This window comes from Stegostoma tigrinum, chromosome 18 (genome assembly GCF_030684315.1).
Source record: "Stegostoma tigrinum isolate sSteTig4 chromosome 18, sSteTig4.hap1, whole genome shotgun sequence".
Classification (NCBI taxonomy): Eukaryota; Metazoa; Chordata; class Chondrichthyes; order Orectolobiformes; family Stegostomatidae; genus Stegostoma; species Stegostoma tigrinum.
The window spans coordinates 26,894,863-26,920,967 of record NC_081371.1 but is presented as its reverse complement, the minus strand read 5'-3'; the positions used below and the strand labels follow the sequence as shown (position 1 = coordinate 26,920,967).

Here is a 26,105-nt window from a genome sequence, read left to right as displayed (position 1 = left end):
TGATAGGATACGGGGGGAAGGGGCGGTGGTGGGGCAGATTGAATGTAACCGTGGACTACAACCCAATCTCTCTTCCTTTCTCACCTTCCCCATGTTCTTTCCTCCATTTATCCTTTGCTGACCTTTTGCCCAAAGCCTTTGCAATTATCGAAAACCTGGCCAATCTTTAAATCCCCCCCTCCCAGTTCTAATGAAAGATGAAAGTTTATCTGAATTATTAACTTTGGTTCTCTCTCCACAGATGCTCCTTCACTTGCTGCGCATTCTCCACATTTTCTGCTTTTCTTTCTGACTTCCAGATGCCACGGGGTTTTGTTTCGGTGGATGGGTGGGGAGGGACTGGGCTATTGAAATGTTGGGGTTGTGAAGGAGATTTAGAATGGAGCTCATGCCAACAGTACTAGTCCTGAGCGGTTTGTGGAAATGGATTATGTAGAGAAAGGGTAAACAAGGAGCGAAATGAAAAGAGCCCGTTAAGAGGATTGAGTGTGTGGACAAAGCAGGAGGGAGGACATACAGGATTCATGTATGGAAGATATGTAGAAGTGAGGGTCATGTGAAAAGTGGAGCGGCGTAGGGACCGATAAGACAAAAATAAAGTGCTGATACCACTGGGCGCGGTGTAGTATAGCTTTTCAGTTTTATTTAGATTGAAAGCCGCGTCATTCATTAGCTTTTCCACGGGGAAGAGGTACAAACGATAAATGGAACTCTCCTGAGCGCTTCAAACAGAACGCGTTTTGTCCAATGTCCTTTTCTATGACACTCGCTAGCATGCAACCAAGAATCACATCAAAGATAAACGACGATGAATTTTCCATCATCTGAATTCCAGGATAAAAAAAACCCCTTCATTCATTAACAATTGATGTGGAGACTCTTTGAAGAAGAAGCTGCAAGCAGCTAAGTATGGTGTGGTTCTAATCCTCAATTCCTATGTTGCCATACTGTAATGTGCCAACTATCCATTTGGAACCAGCTGAATTTGCTACAACTCCATAAGAAGGACCTTGAATTCAGAGAGAAATTACTAGAGACGATCTTGAGAAGGAAATCATAAAATGCTTTGATTTCATACCATGTGGAGCATAAATCAAAGACAACCATATCAAAATATACAGGGGTCTCTTGGAAAGTATTCGGGGTATTTTGGATATATTACTGTGATTTTGGACCGTGCAACATGGTTTATAGCAGATTTGTCTCATTCTGTGATAAGACATTGTAAAAATCACATTTTTACAGGACTTCTGCACCAGACACAGATAGCACAGGATAAAATAAGTTAGTGAGGGTAAAGAAGGGTTCTGTTTAATATTTTCAGATTTCACAGAAGGGGCGTAATAGTTGAAACAGAACGAATCTTTATTTAGAATTTTACAGTGATGGGCCGGATAGCTGTAGCTAAGTAAATCCGACATTTTAATGATGAACGTTGGAGCTCCTAGTTTAACTTCAACAGTGCAGCACACAGGCCATAGGAGGCGTCCTGTAGTTCTCCTGAGGAATAGCGCAAGTTGCGCCGGGACTCTGGGAAGGTGATTAAATAGATGAACAGGACTTATCGAACGATACAACTTCCTTGGACTTTATTAAACCATCCGTATGTTTTACCTTCCAGGTAGTTTATGGCTGACTGTAAGGTCACAGGCTGATTTCAGGGTAGGGGCTGTTAGTGTCAAGCCTTTATTCCTCTGCTGTAAATTATTTTTGTCAGCAGCTGTCTGAAGAACAGAGATTTACCATGGAGCTTAAGTATCTCCAAAGGGGTTACCGTTGATAATTGCGGTATATCGCCTCTCTCCCTTTGGAGCTCTCTGAATTTAGATATTGTTCAAAATGATCATTTGCCTTTTATCCTTTTTGTTCTTTCTCTCGAGTCATTTGATCAAGAGGTTCTATTCAGTCATTGTAAATAAACTCGTCTTCTATGACCATAAATGTAAATCAACTGCTATTTGAAATAAATTGTCTATAGTATATTCTCGGACGTTGTATTAAATGAACTAATCAAGAGCCCATTTTTTAGATTATTTTAATTCGAGTTCAGGATGCTATTTTGCCTGGCGAGTCACACTAATCTGATCTAAATGATTCCTTTGAACTATTATAAGATTAATTCGAGCACATATCGTGTCTGTTTATAATATGCGCTTGTGTTTTGCGACTAATGGTGCAGGACTACGTACAATCAAAACACCGTGGGATGCCAGCAGCTTAGGCATTTGGTAATTCATAGAGAATGAAAGGACATTACTACCAAAGCGCATTTCGCAGAACAAGAGATATGTGCGTAAAAGGATCCCCTCGGTAACATATCAGAATATATAGAAATATTGCAAACCGTATGTTCAACTGAATGGATAAACTATCAGATATTTTCAAGGGCTTGAGCACATACGCTTGACTTTTTTTTATTCCACACATATATGCCAGAATTTGATTGTTAGTGAGTTGGTATGGATTATGTCACTGACTAGCTGCCAATTTGCAGTTTGCAGTTTACCAGAATCACTGTTTCTGAGCTGAGGTACATACACTACAAACGCACTCTTCTTGGCATCAGCGTTTTAATCAAAAATGCAATACTCGAATTCTGCAATAGAAACAGAAGATCCTGAAAACACTACTGATGATCCATCAGAACACGTGAAGGAAATACACTGGTCAGAGATAGCGGGAACTGCAGATGCTGGAGAATCCAAGATAACAAAGTGTGGAGCTAGATGAACACAGCAGGCCAAGCAGCATCTGGGAACAAACTGGTTATTGTTTCAGGCAATTTCTCCCAACAAATTGGATGTGGTATACTCCCCAAATGTTGACTGTTCTTGCTTCGCTCCCTTTTACAGATAACTGGCTTTTTCTGCTCTAAATCCTCACTTCCAATGTCTTCATCATTGTAGTACAGGGTGACGGGTCTATTGGAATGTAATTCTATTATCGAGAAATTACTAAGAGTTATTTATTTATTAATATCCAAATGTCTTTGTATATTTCTTAAAAATATGATCAGTCGCTTCTCATACGTATAATTACGTCTGAATGCATGGCTTTGGATTAAGGAAAAAGTGGTGCAGTATTAATATCACTGAACTAGTATTCCAGAACAACGAGCTGATGCACCGTGGCCATCGGCATGAATCCCATTACAGCAGACAGTGAAATGTGAATTCAAGGGAAATACAGGGATCCAGTCTAGTGGCGACCACTGTGGATTAATGCAAAAACATACCATCTGGTTTTCTAACGTCCTCTCGGGATGGAAATCTGCCATCTTTCCCTTTGCCTGGCCTCAGTGCGAGTCAAGAACCACAGCAATGTTGTTGATACTAAATGAGGGATTGGCAATAAATGCTAGCGACACCCGCATTCAATGAACACTCAGTAAGTTATACACTTGCATTGCATTAGAAAAATGGCAGCCAAATACCTTCTGGCTGTTCGTACATGTGTGACGATTACTGTATAAATATGACGCGCCGGCGTGCAAATTCAACGTTTGGAGTAACTTGCGTCAACTTTTCTTCTGGGTGTTTAGTGAGGTTATATTTTAACTCTAGAGTGCCAACGCATTTTCTTTAAGATTGCGATTTTGCGTCAGTAACTGCATTGAAGTAATAGAAGAACACAATGTACCTCCTCAAACACAAACAAGACAAAATAGTGCGGATGCTAGAAATCTGAAGCAGAAGCAGCTGGAGAAACTCAGCATGTCTGGGTCACTGGATCCGAAACATTAACTTTTTTTTCTTTCACAGATGCTGCCGGAGCTGCTGAGCTTTTCTAGCAGCTTTTGTTTTTGTTCCTCAGCAGTTCTGGCACTATCCCTGGGGAGATCCACGGGTCACTGGATTCGAAACGTTAGCCCTTTGTCCACAGACGCTGTACTACTAGCTGAGTTTGTCCAGCAATTTCTGTTTCCTTAAACATGGATTGGATATCGCTTGAATCAACATCACTAATACCAACGCAGTTCAATGTGGAGGCCTTACTTATTTCACAACACAACTTGAAGACGATTGAGGACGCAGGATAGCAATTCATATTCCGCTTGGGAACCCTGCAGCCCAATGGTATCAATGTGGACTTCACCAGCTTCAAAATCTCCCCTCCCCCCACTGCATCCCAAAACCAGCCCAGCTCGTTCCCTCCCCCCACTGCACCACACAACCAGCCCAGCTCTTCCCCTCCACCCACTGCATCCCAAAACCAGTCCAACCCGTCTCTGCCTCCCTAACCTGTTCTTCCTCTCACCCATCCCTTCCTCCCACCCCAAGCCGTACCTCCATCTCCTACCTACTAACCTCATCCCACCTCCTCGACCTGTCCGTCTTCCCTGGACTGACCTATCCCCTCCCTACCTCCCCACCTATACTCTCTCCACCTATCTTCTTTTCTCTCCATCTTCGGTCCGCCTCCCCCTCTCTCCCTATTTATTCCAGTTCCCTCACCCCATCCCCCTCTCTGATGAAGGGTCTAGGCCCGAAACGTCAGCTTTTGTGCTCCTGAGATGCTGCTTGGCCTGCTGTGTTCATCCAGCTTCACATTTTATTATCTTGAAGACGATTGTGTCGGGATTTGTTCACGAGCTATCATTGACATTTGAATGCGGATCAAAGTTAATCTTGATATAACCTGTGTTAACCATATTCATGTCAGTGGGCGGTGGTTCAATGTGACATTATTTGGAAATAGAACATGTTTCCACAGAAGTGCACTAAATTGGGACGATTTATCTTTTTTTTCTTAAATTGTTAAAGGCTTGACACTTTTTTGATATCTGAGTGTGAAAACTGAAACACACTTACTTTGAGCAATGCCAAAGAAAATTACTGTTCGCCCTCACTTTTTCTGCAAGCTTTCTTCTCAAAACATCTGAAGTCGAACTTTTGTTTTATTTTATCATTTAAGACCACAAGAGTTTAATTTCGAAAGTTCCCTAGTTCGTGTGACACACTGTCAGCAGCTGTCACATCTGGTTAGAGCTAAATCGGCTTTCCTCTGTTGGACCTCGATTCTCTCCAACAAAGTCATGCATTTTTTTCAGTGCTAATCACATCATGGAAGCCTAATCACTTTAAAACTGTGAAGGATGACTTACATAGTGTTGAGTACGCTCTGACCGTATTGTGCAGGCACCTTTTTGGGAACCCAACCCCTGGGAAATGAACGCAAGGTTTTGCTGTCAGTTGTTCGCAAGCGCTGGGGATCCGGATTTTGGATTTAAGGTTTTTTGTTTGTAGATCCGGACCACTGTGCCGAGCCTGGGAGGGAGAGATAGGTATTAGACAGCGCTCGGTTCCGTGCCCTTCAGCAGCTTCTTTCTCCTTGCTGAATGTGTTTTCCGGTGAACAGAGAGCCAGAGCAATCGGATGGCATTATTAAACTGCGACGATGGAGTTTTGAGCGCCTCGACTCCTGCCAGGATTAATCTGTTTTTGCGCAATGAAATGGATTATTTTGCAGCCCTGAAATTGAATTTGTCTGAGAGGTAATTTCGTATTGAAATCGTAAGAAAACTCGATTCGCACTGTCTTTGTAATCACACCTGCCACTTCTTATAGGAAGCAGAGGATTCATTGTATTTAAGGCCGTCTCTCAGATATGAATCTGCGTGTAGAAGTTTCAGTTTTCCCCACTACATTTACAAAGTCTTTCCTTTTCTGGTGAGTATCATCCCACATTTCCGTGTTTCCTCATTGGTACACGTTCTAAAATGTGTAAAAGCCAAGATGTCAGGAAGAAGAAATATGTTTCTGTTTCCCAGCCTGGATAATCTTTTTGGCCATAAACAGAAGCCGAAGCACTCAACCAAAGGTAAAGGAATTCGCCCTAACCATGGCTAGCACCTAAGAACAATATTTTTTTTTCAGAAGCTATAACCTACTTTTGAATTCTTTCCTTTTTTATTTCAGCAATTCAAATCTTGTCTTTGTCACAGAATCATAGATGTACAATAGGGAAACAGACCCTTGGTCCAACTTGTCCATGTCGACCAGATATCCTAACTTAATCCAGTCCAATTTGCCAGCATTTGGTCCATATCTCTAAACCCTTCCTATTCATGGACCCATCCAGATACCTTTTAAATGTTGTAATCATACCAGGGTCCTCTACTTCTTCTGGCAGTTTGTTGAATACACGAACCACTATTTGTGTGAAACATGTTACCTCTAGGTCCCTTTTAAATCTTTTCCCTCTCCCCTTAAACCCATGCCTTCTAGTCTTTGGACTCACCTACCCTGGGAAAAAGACCTTGGCTATTCACCCTATCCTTAACTCATCTAAACCTCTATAAGGTCAGCCCTCAGCCTCTGATGCTCCAGGGGAAAACATTTCATTCTGGTCAGCAGCTCCCGAGAACTCAACCTTCCAATCCCAGCAACACCCAAATAAACCTTTTTTTGAACCCCCTCAAGTTTAATAACACCTTTCCTCTAGGAGGGAAATGGGAATTGAAAGCAGTATTCTAAAATTTGAAGGGTGCTAGAGGGGGACTAATTAATTAACAAAAGAATGGAGATTGTGAAGCAACATGAAGATGTTGATAAGGCAAATGAAGAGGGTTTAGAGCACTTCACAGCACAGAAGCAGGCCACTCAGCCCATGTCAGCACTCCGCAGAGAAATGGGCCCAGAGGAGGCATCATTGGCAACAGCAGAATCAACTGTAGCTGTCTGAAGGAAAAAAGATGAGCAGTTTTGGACATGACAATTCCACAGTCATTGCCACACAACTAAAACAAAACAGGTGCAGGGGTAGAGCATGCAACCCTTTGAGCCCATCCACCACTCAGTACAGATCAGCTTGGGCTTTTCCAGCCATCCCCCATTCTTCCTGATGGCTTGGGGAGGCTGGAAACCTGTCTTATACCAGAAACCTGTCTCTGACGTTGTCTGTTGGGCTACAACAGTCTCTTTGCTCCCAGGCATTAGGGCAACAAGTGACCAAAATAGCCTCTCCCTAACCCAATCTCTAGTCTTGACAATTCCAATGGCCATGAGGTCAACTTTACTCCTTAAACTTCTTCTTCCCCTCACCCTGGTCCTTCCTGGTCCTACATCACCACCAGGTCTCAAATTTAAACTCTCATCCCAGTATTCAAATTGTTTCATGACCTAGCTCTGTTCTACTTATGTAATCTTCTCCAAGTTTTCAACCTCACTTTGAACACTGCAATTAATTTCTCTGGAATAAAATGAGTATTTTCTGGTTTTATCAAAAAGAAATTTTTTTTCTTTGAACATGGGGAGGAATTTCTATGTCTCTATAATTAAGATACTCAGCCAATACCGCTAAGAAACTGTTATTCTGTGAACCCTTCAGACCAGAGGTTAAGATTTTTGTTTCAATATCAAAAGAAGATTAACTACCAATACCTTGACAATTGCAGTCTAATATGTCAAGTTGATACCATTTATCCTCAGCAAAGATAGTGCCATAAGAACAGTAGATCCAATGAGTAAATGTATTTTCTGGTTCTAGCTCTTCATTTACTTTCACTATATATTTGCAGCAATTTATAAAACAACCAGACAGTCATAATTATGCCACATTTGTTTTTATACCTGCCATAGAATTGCTACAGGGTAGAAGCAGCTATTCAGCCCATCGAGTCCACACTGACACTCAAACAGCACCCACCCAGACCTACCCCATTCCTGTAACTCTGGATTTCCCATGGCTAATCCACCTATTCTGTACATTTTTGCATTGCAGAAGGAAACCCATGCAGACATGGGGAGAATGTGCAAACTCCACAATGACAGTCACCCAAGGTTGGAATCAAAACTGGGTCCCTGATGCTGTGAAGCAGCAGTGCTAATCATTGAGTTACCAGGCTGTCCAAAGGTGGCAGTTATGAGGTAGCTCTAATTACTGTAATCAGTTTATTTAAATCAAACATTACTTAAAATGTGGTTGCTTCATAGTAAATAATGATGTGTCCCAACTGCTCTATAAATCACTGCAGTCTGCGAATAATGGAATAAATATTTTGGACTCAGCACTAACCATTTATACAACAGTGCAGAAAATCACAATCAGCACTTCTATTGTTTGGATTAGTTATTCTGTCTCAATGTGAACAAACTGGCAGAGCAGTATCAAGCTTGATTCATTTTGCATTCAGCCCTTCCCATCCAAGTGCTGTTGACACTTATAACAGATCAGAAGCTGCTTTTACAAGAATTGAACTCATGCTTTTGATATCATTCTACATCACAAACTGGTCACTTACGAAAGTTCAGAAGCTGACATTGTCACATTTGATGATTGCAGTGATCTGGGTGGAAAAACTAGAACTTTCGAGTTAAAATCATTATGTGAACTGAAGGACGCTTGCCTTTTTAAAACCCAAATGTTTGTGAGATGGGATTGGTTAGGTCAGGTGGAAATACAGGGTGATATCAACAGCATGGGTTCAATTCCTGCAACATCTGAGGTTACCCTGAAGAACCATCCTTCTTAACCTCTCCTCTCACCTGAGGCATGGTGACTTTCAAGTCACATCACCACCAGTCATCTAATTAATGGGAGAGCGGCTGTGTGGTCTGGTAGGGCTACGGTAAGGTTTGTTTTTATATAGGATCAAAGAAGGAAAAAAAAACTCATGAGCATGGAAAAAATGACAGGGCCTGAAGAGTAGCAGCCTTGCTTGCAGTGTATGAGTGTGACATGGATATCTCAGTTGAAAAATAGTGCTGAGGCTTAGTTCAGTAAAGTCATATAGTAAACTATTATGTCTTATTTTATTACATGAAATAAACTGTGGATATGGTGAGTGCATACAATATGATAAAATTGAAATAACCAGATGCCTGCATGCAATTAAGCAGTAAATATTTAGGTTTCAAGTGAGTATAACAGGTCATTTAGAGAAGAACTTGCAGCAGGTGACATTCCCATGCATTTTTTATTATTCGTGTCTGGAATGTGGGTGTTGCCTGCCAAGACTGGCATTTGTAGCTCATTTTCAGTTGCCCTTGAACTGATTGGCTGTGTAGGCCATTTCAGAAGGCAGCTAAAAATCAGCCATATTCCTGTGAGTCTATAGTCACCTATAAGGCCAGATCAAGTAAGAACAGTAGCAAAAGCAACAACAATTCTAATGACAATCATTATATGTTTTCTGACTCGAGATTTCTAGGGAATGTCACCATCTGCCATGGTGGAAATTGAACCCATGACCGCAGATCATTTGACGGTGATGCTAAATGACTAGTCCAGTGACATTGTCATTACGTTGCTGCCATTTTTCTGAACAATCGAAGTTGCGGGTTTGGATATGCTGTAAAATAAAAGTCTTGGTAAGTTGCTGCGGTGTGTCTTTAGATGGTATAAGCTGGATGTATGGTGTGTCTTTGTTGGAAAAAATGAATAACTTAGATGGTGGGTATGATGCAATCAAGCTTACTGATTTATCTTGGTTGATGTTAAACTTTGTGAATGTTGTCAGAGCTGTACTCATCCAGACAAGTGACAAGTATTCCATTATATTCCTGATTTGCACCTTGTATATTGTGCAGACTTTGGGGAAGTTGGGGGTGAGGCAACAATTGTAGAATACATTACATATGCTGTTGCAGGCATGATATTTACTTAACCAGTCCAGTGAGTTTTCTGATCAGCAGTGAATTCCAGGATGTTGGTACTGGAGGATTCAATGATGGTAATTTTATTGAATGTCAAGGGCTGATGATTGAATTTTTGCTTGTTGGACAAATTATTGCCTCGTATTTGTGTGCTGCAACTGTATTTTGTCATTTATCAGTTCAAGCCTAAGTGTTGCTCAGGCAATGTTGCTTACTATGTTTAGGCATGGACAACTTCATTGTTTGAGGAGCAGCAATATTCAGTTTCCATCATGATGGACAGAGGTCACTGATTGAGCAGCTGAAGGTGGTTGGAGTGAAGACACTGTATTGAGAAACTCTTGCAATGATGTGTTGGGCTGAGATAACAAAGTGTGAAGCTGGATGAACACAGTAGGCCAAGCAGCATCTTAGGAGCACAAAAGCTGATGTTTCAGGCCTAGACCCTTCATCGGAGAGGGGGATGGGTTGAGGGTTCTGGAATAAATAGGGAGAGAGGGGGATGCGGACCAAAGATGGATAAAGGAGAAGATAGGTGAAGAGGAAAGTATAGGTGGGGAGGTGGGGAGGCGATAGGTCAGTCCGGGGAGGGTGGACAGGTCAAGGAGGCGGGATGAGGTTGGTAGGTGGGAAATGGAGGTGCGGCTTGAGGTGGGAGGAGGGGATAGAACAGAGGAGAGGAAGAACAGGTTAGGGAGGCGGGGATGAGCTAGGCTGGTTTTGGGATGCAGTGGGGGAAGGGGAGATTTTGAAGCTGGTGAAGTCCACATTGTTACCATCGGGCTGCAGGGTTCCCAAGTGGAATATGAGTTGCTGTTCCTGCAAACTTCGGGTGGCATCTTTGTGGCACTGCAGGAGGCCCATGCTGGACATGTCGTCTAAGGAATGGGAGGGGGAGTTAAAATGGTTCGCGACTGGGAGGTGCAGTTGTTTATTGCGAACCGAGCGGAGGTGTTCTGCAAAGTGGTTCCCAAGCCTCCGCTTGGTTTCCCCAATGTAGAGGAAGCCACAGCGGGTACAGTGGATACAGTATATGGGTTTCCAAAAACTGCCTTTTTGTTAGGTATGACTCCAACCCAATGGAGAGATTTCCCTCAATTCAATTGACTATAGTTTTGCTGGGACACCTTGGTGCCACATTTAAAACTGTCTTGAAAGCAAAGCCAGTCACCTTAACTCACCCCTGCAATTCAGCTTTTATGGCCGTATTTGAATCAATGCTGTAATAAATCCTGGAGTTAAGAAATTCTGGCTAAATTGAAACTGAGCACTAGTGAAAATGGTTTGAGTTACTGTTGAGTGGAGTCAATGATATCTTGCATCACTTTGATGATTAAAAGTAGACTGCTTGAGTCATATTTACATTGGATTTGCCTTGATATATGTGGACAGTATATATCTGAAAATTTGCCCATTTTGTCAGGCAGGTGTCAGTGTTGTACCTATCATGAAACAAATTGGCCAGATTCAGGCCTAGCTCTTAAGCGCAAATCTTTAGCACTACCACGATGATTTTGTCACAACCCAAATCTTTTGCTGCTGCCAATGCCTTCTACTATTTCTTGATATCACAAAGAATGCATAGAATTAGATGAGAACTGGTTTCCATGATGCTGACAACCTCAGAAGGAGACTGAGATGGTAATCCACTCAGCATTGGCTGAAGGTGGTTACAAACGATTCACTCTTGTCTTTTGCTCTCACTGCCATCATCGAGTATAACAATTTGATAGTCTTCCTCTCCCCATAGTTGTTTAACTGTCCACCATGAGTCATGACCAGATGTAGTAAGACTGTGCAGATTTGAAATAATCTTTTAACTGTGGTTCATTTATCTCTGTCTATAGTTTGGTGCTGCATCGTTTAGCATGAATGCATATTGATGTGGCTTCACCAGATTTGAAAATCATTTGTAGTAAGGAATCTTAGAGTCAAAAAGCATGGAAAGAAACCTTTTGGTCCAACTCATCCATGCTGACCAGATATCCCAATCTGATCTATTCCCATTTGCATTTGGTCCATAACCCTCTAAACCCTTCTTATTCATATAGCCATCCAGATGCCTTTTACATGGTGCAATTGTATCAACCTCCATCACTTCCTCTGGCAGCTCGTTCCATACATGCAGCACGCTCTGCACGAAAAATTACCCCTCAGGCCCAATTTAAATCTTTTCCTTGACCTGAAACCTATACTGTCTAGTTTTGAACTCTCAAGTCTGGGAAAAAGACCTTGGTTATTCACCCTATCCATACTCCTCATGATTTTATAAACCTATATAAGGTAACCCCTCAGCCTTATTCAAACTCTCCAATCACAGCAGCACCCTTGTAAATCTTTCCTGCAACACCCTTTGCAGCAAAACCCTTTAATTTGTACAACATATCTGTGTTCTGACCAAAATGTATCACCTCACACTTGTCCAAATAAAACTGACTTGCCAATTATTCACCCATCTCACCAACTTGTCAATGGCCTTTCGAAGGTCTACATTGTCTTCCTCACAGCTTACAATGCTTCCAAGTTATCTATCATTCACAATCTTCAAAACTGCCCCCTGCATCCAAGATCTAGCTCATTAACATAAAGCAGAAAACCTGACCCCCCAGAATTCTCCATTACAAAGTTTCCTCCAGTCTGAAAAATATCCATTAACCATTATTGCTTCCCACCACTGAGTCAATCTTACATCCACTTTGATTTTAAATTCCATAAGATGCCTTGGTGTGATTTAAACGCCCTGCTCCCTGAACGTTCCCTGAATGTTAGCCTGCCACACTGGTATAGTAGCTATGTAATCATCTCCTGTATAAAAATTCTTGAAAAAATGCATTTCACTGACTGAGGTGTGACTGGGTCTCCAACAGCATTGTAAAAACTAGTATTCGGTTTATTTTCTTCTGTAATATTTTAAATATGGAAATTTTCTTTTTAATTTTCTGCCTGAAAGAATATTTCATTGTGATTGACTGCTTATCCTTCTAGATGCGGACATTGGGAAAGGGAAAGCTTGTAGCAAAGGGATCAAAAGATCTTTGTGAGAAGCTTCTTAGAGGTGATCAGCAAGCATTGTTTTGTCACTGATTGCACATTCCAGGCTGCTGAAACAGATGCACAAAATTGAAACATAGCAAGGTAAAGTTTATATTCTACATTCCGATATAAATTTTAAATTGCTGCTTAGTAGTGATTATACAAGGCAGCAACATTTTTAGTTCATTTCCAGCCAATTCAAATATGAACAACAGCTTATCCTCTTATATGTCAAGTGTTTTGGCAGTGCCCCAAAAGCATTTATACTGTTACTAGCTGCAAGCATATAGTATATGCATGAATATATAAAATTAGAGGCACAATAATCATTTATTGACAGTCATTAGATTAGATTCCCTACAATGTGGAAACAGGCCCTTCGGCCCAACAAGTCCACACCGGCCCTTGAAGCATCCCACCCAGGCCCATCCCGCTATAACCCACACACCCTCTGAACACTACAGGCAATTTAGCATGGCCAATCCACCTAGCACATCTTTGGACTGTGGGAGGAAACCGGAGCACCCAAAGGAAACCCACGCAGACACAGGGAGAATGTGCAAACTCCACACAGACAGTTACCCGAGGCTGGAATTGAACCCGGGTCCCTGGCACTCTGAGGCAGCAGTGCTAACCACTGAGCCACCGTGCCGTAATTCTGGCAAATTTACAAGCTTTAATGTAATATTCAAGGCTCTCTCTTTCTCCTTAGGTTTTCCTTTCCACAATGACTCTTCACCATCCCCAAGTGCTCTGTAACCACAGCAGAAGGGAAAATATGAAATTAACACAGTCTATGCCCACCGCTGTACAGACTGTGTTTTTGATATTATTGTTGCAATTTGCTTTCAAATCTAAAATCAATAAAGAATTCATTATATCACATTTTTAAAGGAGCTTTAAATACTCAAAACAGCATGTTGTATTACGAAAGACAGTGCCAAGTTTAAATATGAATGGAAAATAGGAAGCTTTTTGCTGCATTTTGCTTGTGTTGTAAGCTCTATAACTGCACAAGCCATTTTCCCAGACCTTTTGTGTGCCCTTCTTGATATATATTTTAATTGCATATCTACTCAATAACTAATTGTTAAAAGCAATTCATGTACTAAAACAGTGGATCTCCAACTACTTTGGCTAAAGGCCACATTCCAAGTAGATTATTTATGGATCTGTCAATCTAAATTATAACATTAATAATCACAATAGAAGACTAAGCTTTATTTTGACACCCTTTCAGTTTGGGTTTGAGAAAAATCAAATACCTTTTATCCTAAACATTGCAAACACATCACATGCGTTGGTAACTGCAGATCTGCCAGGTGATCTTCCTGCTGACCTCAATGCTCCTACACCTGACTTAGGCACAATCTGCACCTACTTCCAACCCCACATCTAGCTCCAGCAGCTGTTCATCTGTATAACATTCAATTATTTCATAGTAAACATTTCTAATACAGTCCTGTGAAAATAGCTCCCTCTATTTCAAACTTCATCTCTCCACTCATTACAAATTTGATCAATTTTTCAGTAGTCACCATCTCAAGTCCTAATTGAAAATTCCCAAGCTTCTGTTCTAGTGGAAGGAGCAAAAAATTGGTCGAGGCTTTCTTCAACATTATAATCTCTAACCTTGATCTCATGCTGTAGGAAATCTACCTTCTCACCATTCCCTTACTCTTTCTGTAATGAGGTCCCCACAACTTCACTTAAAAATTCATCTAATGCCTAGAAGAAATTTCATGTTTTGTATTCCAAGCTCCTGTAGGTAAAATCAAGTTTCCCATATGACTCAAGCTTTCAAGCCGAGTTCCAACATGTGAAAATCTATAGTTCTACAGCTATATTTCCATTGTTTTAATGTTAAGCAATTTGCATCTGTGAGATATTTTCTTTTATTTTGTTTTTCTCCCTCAACACCATCTTCTCCGCCCCACAGGACAGTTTTTTTTCATATTGATAGACTAGTGTCTCTCATTCACCACTGACTGGCAATCTCATTCAAAAAGAACTCTACAGGATGATTGATGGGGGAAAGTGAAAATTCGATTCTTCTTGACACATGACTTGCTAACTAATATGAGAAACATTCCACCACCCAGTAAATGTGGTTATAATGCATCAGTCCCTTCATCCAAGTCATTAATATTGTTTGTTCATAATTGGTAAACCAACATAATGTTATTTCTCTGTTCAAGAATGAAAATAGGGATAATCCAGCAAACTACAGACCGGTAAGTCTCACATCGGTGGTTAGGAAGCTATTGGAGAGAATTCTTAGGGATACGATTTATGTATATTTGGAAAAGCATGGCCTAATTAGGGACAGTCAGCATGGCTTTGTGCAGTGAAGATCATGTCTTACCAACTTGATTGAAGTTTTCGAGGAGGTGACGGAAGTGATCCATGAAGGTAGAGCAGTGAATGTTGTTTACATGGAATTCAGTAAGACTTTCGACAAGGTGCCTCGTGGTTGGCTCATCCAGAAGATTAAGATGCATAGGATCCATGTTGGCTTGACCACGTGGATTCAGAATTGGCTTGCCCATAGAAGACAGGAGATAGTGGTGGAAGGGTGCTTTTCAGGCTGGAGGCCAGTGACTAGTGGTGTTCCGCAGGGTGTCTGCTGTTTGTGGTATATAAAATTGACTTTGATGAAAATGTAGATGGGTGGGTTTGTAAGTTTGCAGACAATACAAAGAACGGAGGAATTGTGGATAGAGTAGAAGGTTGTCAAAGTATACATAGATCATTTGCATACATGGGTGAAAAAATGGCAGATGAAGTTTAATCTCGGTAAATGTGAGGTGCTGCACTTTGGGAGACCAAGTGTTAAGGGAAGGTGTACAGTTATGTCAGGACTGTGAACAGCGTTGATGTACAGAAGGATCTTGGCATTCAAGCCCATAGCTCCCTGAAAGTGGCCACACAAGTAGATTGAGTGGTAAAGAAGACAGATAGCATGCTTGCATTTATTGGTTGGAGAATTGAGTACAAGAGTCAGGATGTCATGTTGCAGCTTTATAAGACTTTAGTGTTCAATTCTGGTCACCACATTACAGGAAGGATATGGAGGTTTTGGAAAGGGTGCAGAAGAGGTTTACCAGGAAGCTGACTGGATTAGAGGGTATGAGCTGTAAGGAGAGGCTAAAAAAACTTGGGTTGTTTTCTCTTGCGCGGTGGAGGCTGAGGGGAAACTTGATAAAATTATGAACCGTTCAGATAGGATTGATGGTTAGAATCTTTTTCGCGGTGTTGAAATGTCTAATACAAGGGAGCATGCATTTAAAGTTAGAGGGGGGAATTTCAAAGGAGATGTGAGGGGCACGTTTTTTACACAGAGAGTGATAGGAGTCTGGAACGCACTGTCAGGGCTGGTGGTGAAAGCAGATACGGTGGGGCATTTAAGGGACTTTTGGATAAGCACACAAATATGCAAGGAATGGAGGGATAATGACCAAGGCCAGGCAGAAGGGATTTGTTTAATTTGGTGTCACATTTGGCACAGCATCGTGGACCAAACGGCCCGTTCCTATGCTTTACAATTCCATGTTCTATATTCTATGGTAGTACTCCATTATATTCCCAACCTGAAAAATGATCCCGTTCTCCCAACTAAAACAAAAATAAGACCCGCCTATGCTGGAGAACTGAAACAAAAACAAAGTACCATAAGACCATAAGACATAGGAGTGGAAGTAAGGCCATTCGGCCCATCAAATCCACTCCACCATTTAAATCATGGCTGATGGGCATTTCAACTCCACTTCCCTGCACTCTCCCCGTAGCCCTTGATTCCTTCTGAGATCAAGAATTTGTCGATCTCTGCCTTGAAGGCATCCAATGTCTCGGCCTCCACTGCACTCCGTGGCAATGAATTCCACAAGCCCACCACTCTCTGGCTGAAAAAATGTCATTTCAGTTCAGTTTTAAATTTACCCCCTCTAATTTTAAGGCTGTGCGCACGGGTCCTAGTCTCCCTGCCTAATGGAAACAACTTCCTAGCGTCCACCATACATTATCTTGTAAATTTCTATTAGATCTCCCCTCAACCTTTTAGACTCAAATGAGTATAATCACAGGATCCTTAGCCGTTCATCATACGTTAATCCTACCATTCTAGGGATCTTCCGTGTGAATCTCCACTGGACACGCTCCAGGGCTAGTATGTCCTTCCTGAGGTGTGGGGCCCAAAATTGGGCACAGTATTCTAAATGGGGCCTAACTAGATCTTTATAATGTCTCAGAAGCACGTTGTGGCTTTTATATTCCAGCCCACTTGAGATAAACGACAACATTACATTCGCTTCCTGAATCATGGACTCTACCTGCAAGTTAATCCTAAGAGAATCCTGGACCAACACTCCCAGATCCCTTTGTACTTTTGCTTTATGAATTTTTTTTTTGAGTACGGCAGAAACTCAGCAGGTCTGGCAGAATCCGCAGAGAGATATATAGAGTTAGCATTTCAAATCCAGTGACAAGGGGCAACACGGATGTTCAGTGGTTAGCACTGCTGCCTCACAGTGCCAGGGACTCAGGTTTGATTCCACCGCCAGGTAACTGTCTGTGTGGAGTTTGCACATGAGTCTGATGCGTTTCCTCCAGGTGCTCCAGTTTCCTCTCACAGTCCAAAAATATACAGGCTAGGTGGATTGGCCATTCTAAATTGTCTGTAGTGTCCAGTGATGTGTAGATTGGGTGGGTTATAGGGGGATGGGTCAGTGTGGACTTGTTGGGCCGAAGGGCCTGTTTCCACACTGCAGGGATTTTAAAAGACCCTTCATCACAGTTTTTGTATTTGTTTTTGCACTTCTCCTAACTGTTGGTTATATTGGTTAGCCAATCTGTGATTGAAAGATATTGCTGCAACACCTGTTCACTTTGTACAGTAACATTACTGAATATTTTTCCAAAATCCAAATACACTACAACTACCGATTCCCCTTTATATGCCCTGGTTCTGAAAATACCATTAAATCTGCTATTCAACAATTCAAACATGTGACAATTAAACATTTTACTTTTGATGACAGAGTAAAAACTATGTAAGAGATAAATCCTTTATTCAGATTGTTCATACTTACAAGTTTACAGAAATGAATTCTGATTGCATATAGATTAAGATAGAATTAGGTCTATTTATGATCCATGTTGAATGAACCAATTCTGATACAAGTAGTAAAGAAAAACTACAATTGCTCTCAGGTTTCTTTGGGGAAAAATGGTCAAATTTCTGTTCCTCTTTATTTTACAGTCACTTCTGTTGGAATGTGCAAACGTGAGAATTAGTGGAGGTTTCAAATTAACATCAAATTCTTCCAAGGGCCAAGAGTTTACAGTTATAGAAATGATTACTTGGGTGAGATATCAAAAGTTATTGGTGCTATTCAATCATAATGCAGTGTGAATCACTGATTCAGGAATGGAAAAGAGATAGAGGCTGAAATTTTTTTTTAACTTGCTACAACCAATGTTAATAATTTTTTATAACTTATTATTTATCTTATTTCGTGTTGCACATTGCTTTTTTACTTGCTATATTACCGGGAGATGTAAGCCAAAGTGTTTTACTTTATGCTAAACTTAGGCTAAACAATTCTCACTGTGCGGAGTTTGCACATTCTCCCCGTGTCTGCGTGGGTTTCCTCTGGTGCTTTGGTTTCCTCCCACAGTCCAAAGATGTGCAGGCTAGTTGGATTGGCCATGCTAAATTGCGTGTAGTGTTCAGGGGTGTGGGATTATAGGGGGATGGGTCTGGGTGGGATGCTCCAAGGGGTGGTGTGGACTTGTTGGGCCAAAGGGCCTGTTTCCCCACTGTAGGGAATCTAATCTAATCTAAAATCTAATCTAATCTAAACCAGCTGTCAGCACTTTGACTATTTTGTTTAAGTAAGTTACAACGATGATGAAGAACTTTTGTTCAAGGTATTACATTTTCAGTTGCTTCTATCAGAGTACAACATCTTCTAATATTCTATAGTAAGAGTTTCTGTAATGAGTAACTATATACACAAATTCCACCCACATGGGCACTGATCCACTTTGTGAGCATAAGATTTCCTAGCAGCAATGGAATCCTAGTATTTATATTTAGACTGAAAATCATTTCAGTCCTGACATAGCCAATAGATTCAATTCTCACTTCATCAGAATGCTTGGCATACACAGGAATCTGTGCGTGTGTGAAATGAATATTGAAAAAGTAATCACATTGTTATAAACCACCATTCAATGTTAGATTATACCACAAATCTATTATATACTGTGGGCTAGGAGTTCAAAATGGATTGTTATTTCTGCCAACCTTGACCCTCCATAATAGGTTCATTTAAAGCAAGTAACAGAATTTTTCATGAATAAAAAAAATCACAATAAATATTACAGTGGAATAAGAAGACTGTTTCAGGAGCCTAATAACAACTGCTACTTGTTATTTTTAAAGAAAATGTTACTTTGGCTTTTCAAGAGCTGAATAAAAGGAAATGTTTCTCTAATGGTCCAACTAACTCATTATGCTGGGTTCAGATAAGCACTGAACTATTCCCCTCAAATCTAATGCAGATAGAACATTTTCTCTCCTTTTTGCTATTGCACTTTCCAGACATAATTTCTTTAACTTTTTAAGTTAAGCAATTAAATTTAATTATTTGATTTTAATAAATGTTTTGTTTACATTACAGTACATAAAATCACCTAAGCAAAGAGGACAGTCTGAACTCCCAATTTCATTGTTAATGCTGGAAATGGCATTAATCGCCCAGACTGCTATAGGATAACCAATGAGTTGGCATTTGCAATTTTATACAATGAACATTTTATATGATTAACTGATTAAATGAAATTGCTTTCAACCCAATAGAGACTATAGTCCTCATTGCCTAATATTGTATCAAATAAATGAGATATGAAACTCTCACAGTATATTTGTAAGATGATGTTCTGCTCAGACTTTGTGTATTCTTTACGTCTAATCTTAACTTGTTTTCATGGAGGGGCACTAAAGGCAACGGTAACACCTCGGAGCTTAATTCAAGTGATTAATGGGAGGTCATTCTACGGCATTGGTTACGTCACTTTTGGAATACTGCATTCAATTCTGCTCTCTCTGCTATAGGAAAGATGTTGTGAAACTCAGAAAAGATTTACCAGGATGTAACCAAGGTTGGAGGGTTTGATCTATAGGAAGAGGCTGAATGGGCTGGGGTTATTTTCCCTGGAGCATTGGAGGCTGAGGGGTGACCTTATTAGAGGTTATAAAATCACGACGGTCATGGATAGGGTGTAGAGTCAAGGTCTTTTCTCCTGGGTAGGCGAGACTAAAATTAGATGGCATAAGTTTAAGGTGAGAGTGGAAAGATCTAAAAGGGACCTAAGAGGCAACGTTTTCAAGCAGAGGGTGGTGCATGTTTGGAATGAGCTGCCAGAGGAAGCAGTGGAGGCTTTAAAAGACACCTGGATGAGTATATGGATAGGAAAGGTTTAGAGGGATATGGGCCAAATGCTGGCAAATGAGACAAGATTATTTAGGATACCTGGTCAGCGTGGACAAGTTAGACCACAGAGTCTGTTTCCATGTAATATATCTCAATGATTCTTGGACTAGTTTTGTGGCAAAGTAGACAGATTGCTGTAATCACTTGCCTATCATAATGAAGACTCTATTTTTCTTTGAAACTACATTAGCAGTCCATAAGAAAACAGAGGTACTGGGAAATAGAAGATATTTGATAAAGTCTCCTTAAAACATTGTTTGCTAAAGTTGTCCCCATGAAACTGAAGACAAATTACTCTATTGGTTAAGAAATTGTTGAGTGGTAGGGTACAGAGAGAAGAAATAACAGGAAGTAGGGTTTTTTGTACACACTTTAATATGTCGAATTTTAACAATGTGCATTATGGTCTATGTTGGGCTTCCATTATTCATCTTTTAATGATGACTAGATTATCGAATAGGAACTCACATAAACTCTCTGATGACACGTAGATTGGTGACACTGCCATCAGTGTAAATGTAAGCTTTAAATTGCAAAGTGATCTAGTGTAGGGGCAAAACTGTGACAAATAGATCACAATATAAGCATCTCAGCTAGAAAGGATAAATACTTTCTAAATGGTGAAAAGCTAAAGACAGTGGAAGTCCAAAGAGACTTGGGAAGAGATATAGAAAATGTTTAAAAATGCTAATGAAATGTGGGCCTTTATATCAAAAGGGCTAGAACTCGTCTACTGAGGTGGTATGGGCTGAGGTTGCCGAGGAAGGTTTATCAACTGAGTCAGTATGGATGGAAGTTAGGAACAGCAAGGGAGCAGTCACCTCACTGGGGGTTTTCTACAGACCCCCAAATAGCAGTAGGGAGATCGAAGAACTCATTGGCCAGCAGATTGTTGAAAAGTGCAAACGTAGCAGGGTTGTTGTTATGGGTGACTTCAACTTTCCCAATATAGATTGGAACCTCCTTAGTGCAGATGGTTTGGATGGAGCCGTTTTTGTCAGGTGTGATCAGGAGGGTTTCCTTACTCAGTATGTGGACAGGCCGACGAGGGGGGAAGCCATTTTGGATTTGGTGCTCGGCAATGAGCCAGGACAGGTGTCAGATCTCGTGGTGGGAGAACACTTTGGCGACAGTGACCACAACAGCCTCACATTTACCAGAGCCATGGAAAGGGAAAGGAGCAGTTACCAGGGGAAGATATTTAACTGGGGTAAAGGAAACTATAATGCTATCAGACGGGAGTTGGGAAGTACAGATTGGGAGCAATTGTTCCACAGAAAGGGCACAGCAGACATGTGGAGGCTGTTTAAGGAGCAGTTGTTGCGAGTGATGTATAAATTTGTTCCTCTGAGACAGGTAAGAAGGGGTAAGATTAAGGAGCCTTGGATGACGGGTACAGAGGTGCTTCTTGTCAAAAACAAAAAGGCAGCTTACGTAAGGTGGAGGAAGCAAGGGTCTAGCACAGCTTTAGAGGATTACAGGCTTGCTCGGAAAGAGCTCAAAAGTGGACTGAGGAGGGCCAGGAGGAGGCACAAAAACAGCTTGGCAGGAAGGATTAGGGAGAGCTCGAAGGCATTTTACTCATACATGAGGAATAAGAGAATGATCAGGGAGAAGATAGGGCCAATCAGGGATAGCGTAGGGAACTTGTGCGTGGAGTCTGAGCAGATAGGAGAAGCCCTAAATGAGTTTTTTGCTTTGGTTTTCACTAAGGAAAGGGACCTTGTTGTGAATGAGAACTTTGAGGAGCAGGAAAACAGGCTTGAACAGATCAAGATTGAGGAAGTTGATGTGATGGAAATTCTAGCAAACATTAAGATTGATAAGTCCCCAGGGCCAGACCACATTTATCCTAGGTTGATCCGGGAATCAAGAAAGGAGGTTGCTAAGCCGCTGGCGAAGATCTTTGCTTCCTCACTCTCACGGGAGTCGTACTGGAAGATTGGAGGGAAGTAAATGTTGTTCCTCTTTTCAAGAAAGGGAATAGGGAAATTCCTGGAAATTATAGACCAGTCAGTCTTACATCTGTAGTCAGCAAGGTTTTGGAAAGAACTCTGAGGGATAGGATTTATGACTATTTGGAAAAGCACAGCGTGATTAAAGGGGAGTCAGCATGGCTATGTGAGGGGCAGGTGATGCCTTACAAATCTTATTGAGTTCTTTGAGGAAGTCACGAGACAGGTTGACGAGGGTCAAGCAGTGGATGTGGTGTACATGGACTTCAGCAAGGCATTTGATAAGGTTCCCCACGGCAGGCTCATTCATAAAGTCAGGAAGTATAGGATACAGGGTGATTTGGCTGTCTGGATTCAGAATTGGTTGGCTGACAGGAGGCAAAGAGTGGTTGTAGATGATAAGTATTCTGCCTGGAGGTCAGTGCTGCGTGGTGTCCTGCAGTGCTCTGTTCTTGGGCCTCTTCTCTTTGTAGTTTTTATAAATGACTTGGATGAAGAGGTTGAGGGGTGGGTTAGTATGTTTGCTGATGACACAAAGGTTGGAGGTACCATTGATAGTATCGAGGGCCATTGCAGGCTTCAGCAAGACATTGACAGAATGCAGAACTGGGCTGAGAAGTGGCAGATGGAGTTCAACCTGGATAAATGTGAAGTGATGCATTTTGGAAGGTCGAACATAAATGCTGAATATAGGATTAAAGGCAGGATTCTCGGCAGTGTGGAGGAACAGCGGGATCTTGGTGTTCAAGTGCATAGCTCCCTCAAAGTTGCCACCCAGGTGGATAAGGTTGTTAAGAAAGTATATGGTGTTTTGGCTTTCATTAACAGGTGGATCGAGTTTAAGAGCCGCGAGGTTATGCTGCAGCTCTACAAAACTCTGGTGAGGCCACACACGGAATATTGTGTCCAGTTCTCGACGCCCTATTATAGGAAAGATGTGGAGGCTTTGGAGAGGGTGCAAAGGAGGTTTACCAGGATGCTGCCTGGACTGAAAAGCTTGTCTTACGAGGAGAGGTTGACTGAGCTCGGACTTTTCTCTCTGGAGAGAAGGAGGAAGAGAGGTGACCTGATCGAGGTGTACAAGGTAATGAGAGGCATGGATAGAGTCGATAGCCAGAGACTTTTCCCCAGGGCAGGATTGACTGCCACGAGGGGTCATAGTTTTACGGTGTTAGCAGGAAGGTATAGAGGAGACGTCAGAGGGAGGTTTTTCACTCAGAGAGTTGTGACCACATGGAATAGTTTACCAGTGGTAGTCGTGGAAGCGGAGTCATTAATGACATTTAAGCGACTGCTGGACATGCACATGGACAGCAGTGAATTGAGGGGAATGTAGGTTAGGTTATTTTATTTTTGGATTAGGATTATTCCATGGCACAACATCGTGGGCCGAAGGGCTTGTACTGTGCTGTACTTTTCTATGTTCTATGTTCTATGTGAAATTGAAAATCGTGCTTCAGCTGTACAAAACCCTGTTTAGAGCTGACATGAATTAATGCGAGCAGTTCTGGGCCGCACTCCTTAGGAAAAACGAAATATGTCATTGGAGGGGGTGTGATGTAGATTACCAACATTTACCTGAACTCTGTATTATATCAGAAGGAGGTATTACACTAATTAGGTTTCCTACACGAACTTAAATGATTTAAAAAATGATTTGATGGAAGTTTTAAAGGTGTCACAGAATCTACAGGATGGATAGAAAGAAACTACTTTCTGATGTTTGGAAAGTGTAGGACTAGGAAACATTGCATACAAGTTAGAGCCAGGTCTATCAGGAATGGGATCAGTAAATGCTTCAACACACAAGGATGACAGAAGTTTGGAAATCTCTCCCTCAAGTTGTGATTAATGCTGGATCAATTGTATATATTAATTCTGAGATTGGATAACAAAAATCTATCAAAGATATCAGGATTTTGGAACAAAGGCAGGTATATGGAGTTAAGTTATGATAGCACTGAATGTTGAAACAGTCCCAAGGGGCAATAATTACTTTCCGCTTTCTTTCTTTACTTATTGGATCGGGAATCGCTGAATAGGCCATAATTTATTGACGCTCCCTAATTGCCCTGGAGAAGGTGATGGTTCGCGGCTTTCTTGAACCACTGAAGTTCTTGGGGGTAGGTCCACTCACAGTGCTGTTTGGAAGAGAGTTCCAAGGTTGTAACCCAGCATCAGGGAGGGAATGGCGATTTTGTACTAGGTCAGGAAGGTGTGTGACATGGAGGGAAACTTGATGGTGATAGTGTACCCATGCATCTAATGCTTTTGCCCTTTTAAGTTCTAAAGGCTGTGGACTTAGAAGGTGCTGTTGAAGGAGCCTAAATGAGCTGCTGGAGTACATTTTGCAGATGGTACAAAATGCTGCCACCATACGCCAGTGATGGAGCGAATGGTGGATGGGGTGCCAATCATTCAGGTTCCTAGATTAGTGAGCTGTCAATTGTAAAATTAAAAAGGTTAGAAAAATCATTGCTTAAGAACTAATTATTTCCCAGTACATTGAGAATACTGAATACAAACTGAAATAACTAACAATGTTGTAAGTTCTCCACTACCTTCTCTACGGTAGCGAGGGTCAGGCAATAAATGCTGGCCAGCTGGTGACACCCATGTTCCACAAATGAAAACAAAACAGAAACAAAAATGGAAGTTGCTGGAAAAACTCAGCAGGTCTGGCTGCATCTGTGATGCGGAAGGGTCACCAGACCTGAAGTGTTAATTTTGATTTCTCTTCACAGGTGCTGCCAGTCATGCTGAGCTTTTCCAGCAACTTCTGTTTTTGTTTGCAAACACTGAAAGTGTATTAGCTTCTATGCTGAGTGAGTTGGAGCTTGATAGTTTTTCTTATCCATGACTTTTTAATATTCTCATTGTCTGTTCAGTGTCACAGCTGAGTTGAGTTAATTCAGTATAAATTATGGATTGTAGACTGTCCTGATTTGTGTGACTTCATTTTACAAAAACAGATAAATTACTCCTGAGCCTTCAGGGGAGGCTTGTGCCTCTGTCAAGGAGGAAGAATGACTTCAACAACTGAGTCATTTAGCGAGCAGAAAAATAAAATGGAAAGGAATGTAACTGCAAGTGAAGAAACAACATCATATGGTGTGAGTGTCTGTCTGTTAGAGGGCCTTTAAAACTAATCTCTGAGTGCATGGATGTGGCATGTCAGGCATTCATCTCCATATGAGTTTATTAACATGAAGTCTTGTATCAAATTTAAAATGGATGTGTTAGGGAGAATCCGATTAAAGTTTTAGCATAAGTTTCTTAGTTGGACACTTGTATCATTCTCAGTATAAATGCCTGGGCAGATTGCCTTCTGAGAAAGGTTACCTTTCATGTTCAATTTGCATTTTCCATCTTTTAACATCACCGGTATTCAACTTCACATTCATCAGCATAGGTCAACTCCCTCATTTCTACTCTTGAGTCAGTAAATTACATCCACCATCAGGCTGGTGCTTTCATTTACTGTCATTGGTAATTTAAATTATGTCCCATTGAAATATGTTGAATTCAAACTGATGGTCAGTTATTACACTTTCGTGCATAACCATCAAAATGCCTGAGTGGTCAAGGATAGACCCTTTGAGTTTCTTTATAAAGCATACTGTGGTGACCTTTACTTTCATTATTGATTCCTGACCCAGCTTGACTGGATTTCTGATTAGAGAAGTATGTATTGAACGCAAAAGCCATTTCTTGAATTTAAAATTCCACTTACTTGTCACAAAACTGAAATATTTCTTTGAACCTATTTTCCGAAAGATTATCCAGGAATTCCTGCATGTCCTTGAATTGCAGCTTCAAACATTTTCTTAACAGGTTTCAAAGTTGGCATCTCTATACTTACTTAAAATTTATTTCATTAATTGATCACTCTGTTTGAGCACTTCCTAACATTTGTTTAATTCCACCTTTTACTAACTATAATCAGTGGGTCAATTTTGCAAAGGTAAATCAGGTAAGGAAACGCAATCAAGTTTTCTAGTTTGCGAAGAAATGACTTTTGTCTG

General features: G+C 41.1%; 1 protein-coding gene across 7 annotated transcripts in view; it reads left to right on the top strand.

The window, feature by feature from the left end:
- chrm2a (cholinergic receptor, muscarinic 2a) overlaps nucleotides 1-26,105 on the top strand; it is a 68,728-nt gene that overhangs the window by 10,792 nt on the left and 31,831 nt on the right. For 3 of the 7 annotated variants that reach the window (XM_048549583.2, XM_048549578.2, XM_048549579.2), the window contains one exon: nucleotides 12,582-12,731. The exons of 3 other annotated variants lie outside the window; for them this stretch is intronic. The gene's annotated coding sequence lies outside the window, so the exon portion shown is untranslated. Of the gene's footprint in view, nucleotides 1-12,581; nucleotides 12,732-25,108; nucleotides 25,194-26,105 lie in introns of those variants that run through there. One more of the 7 variants, XM_048549581.2, reaches the window with a different exon arrangement.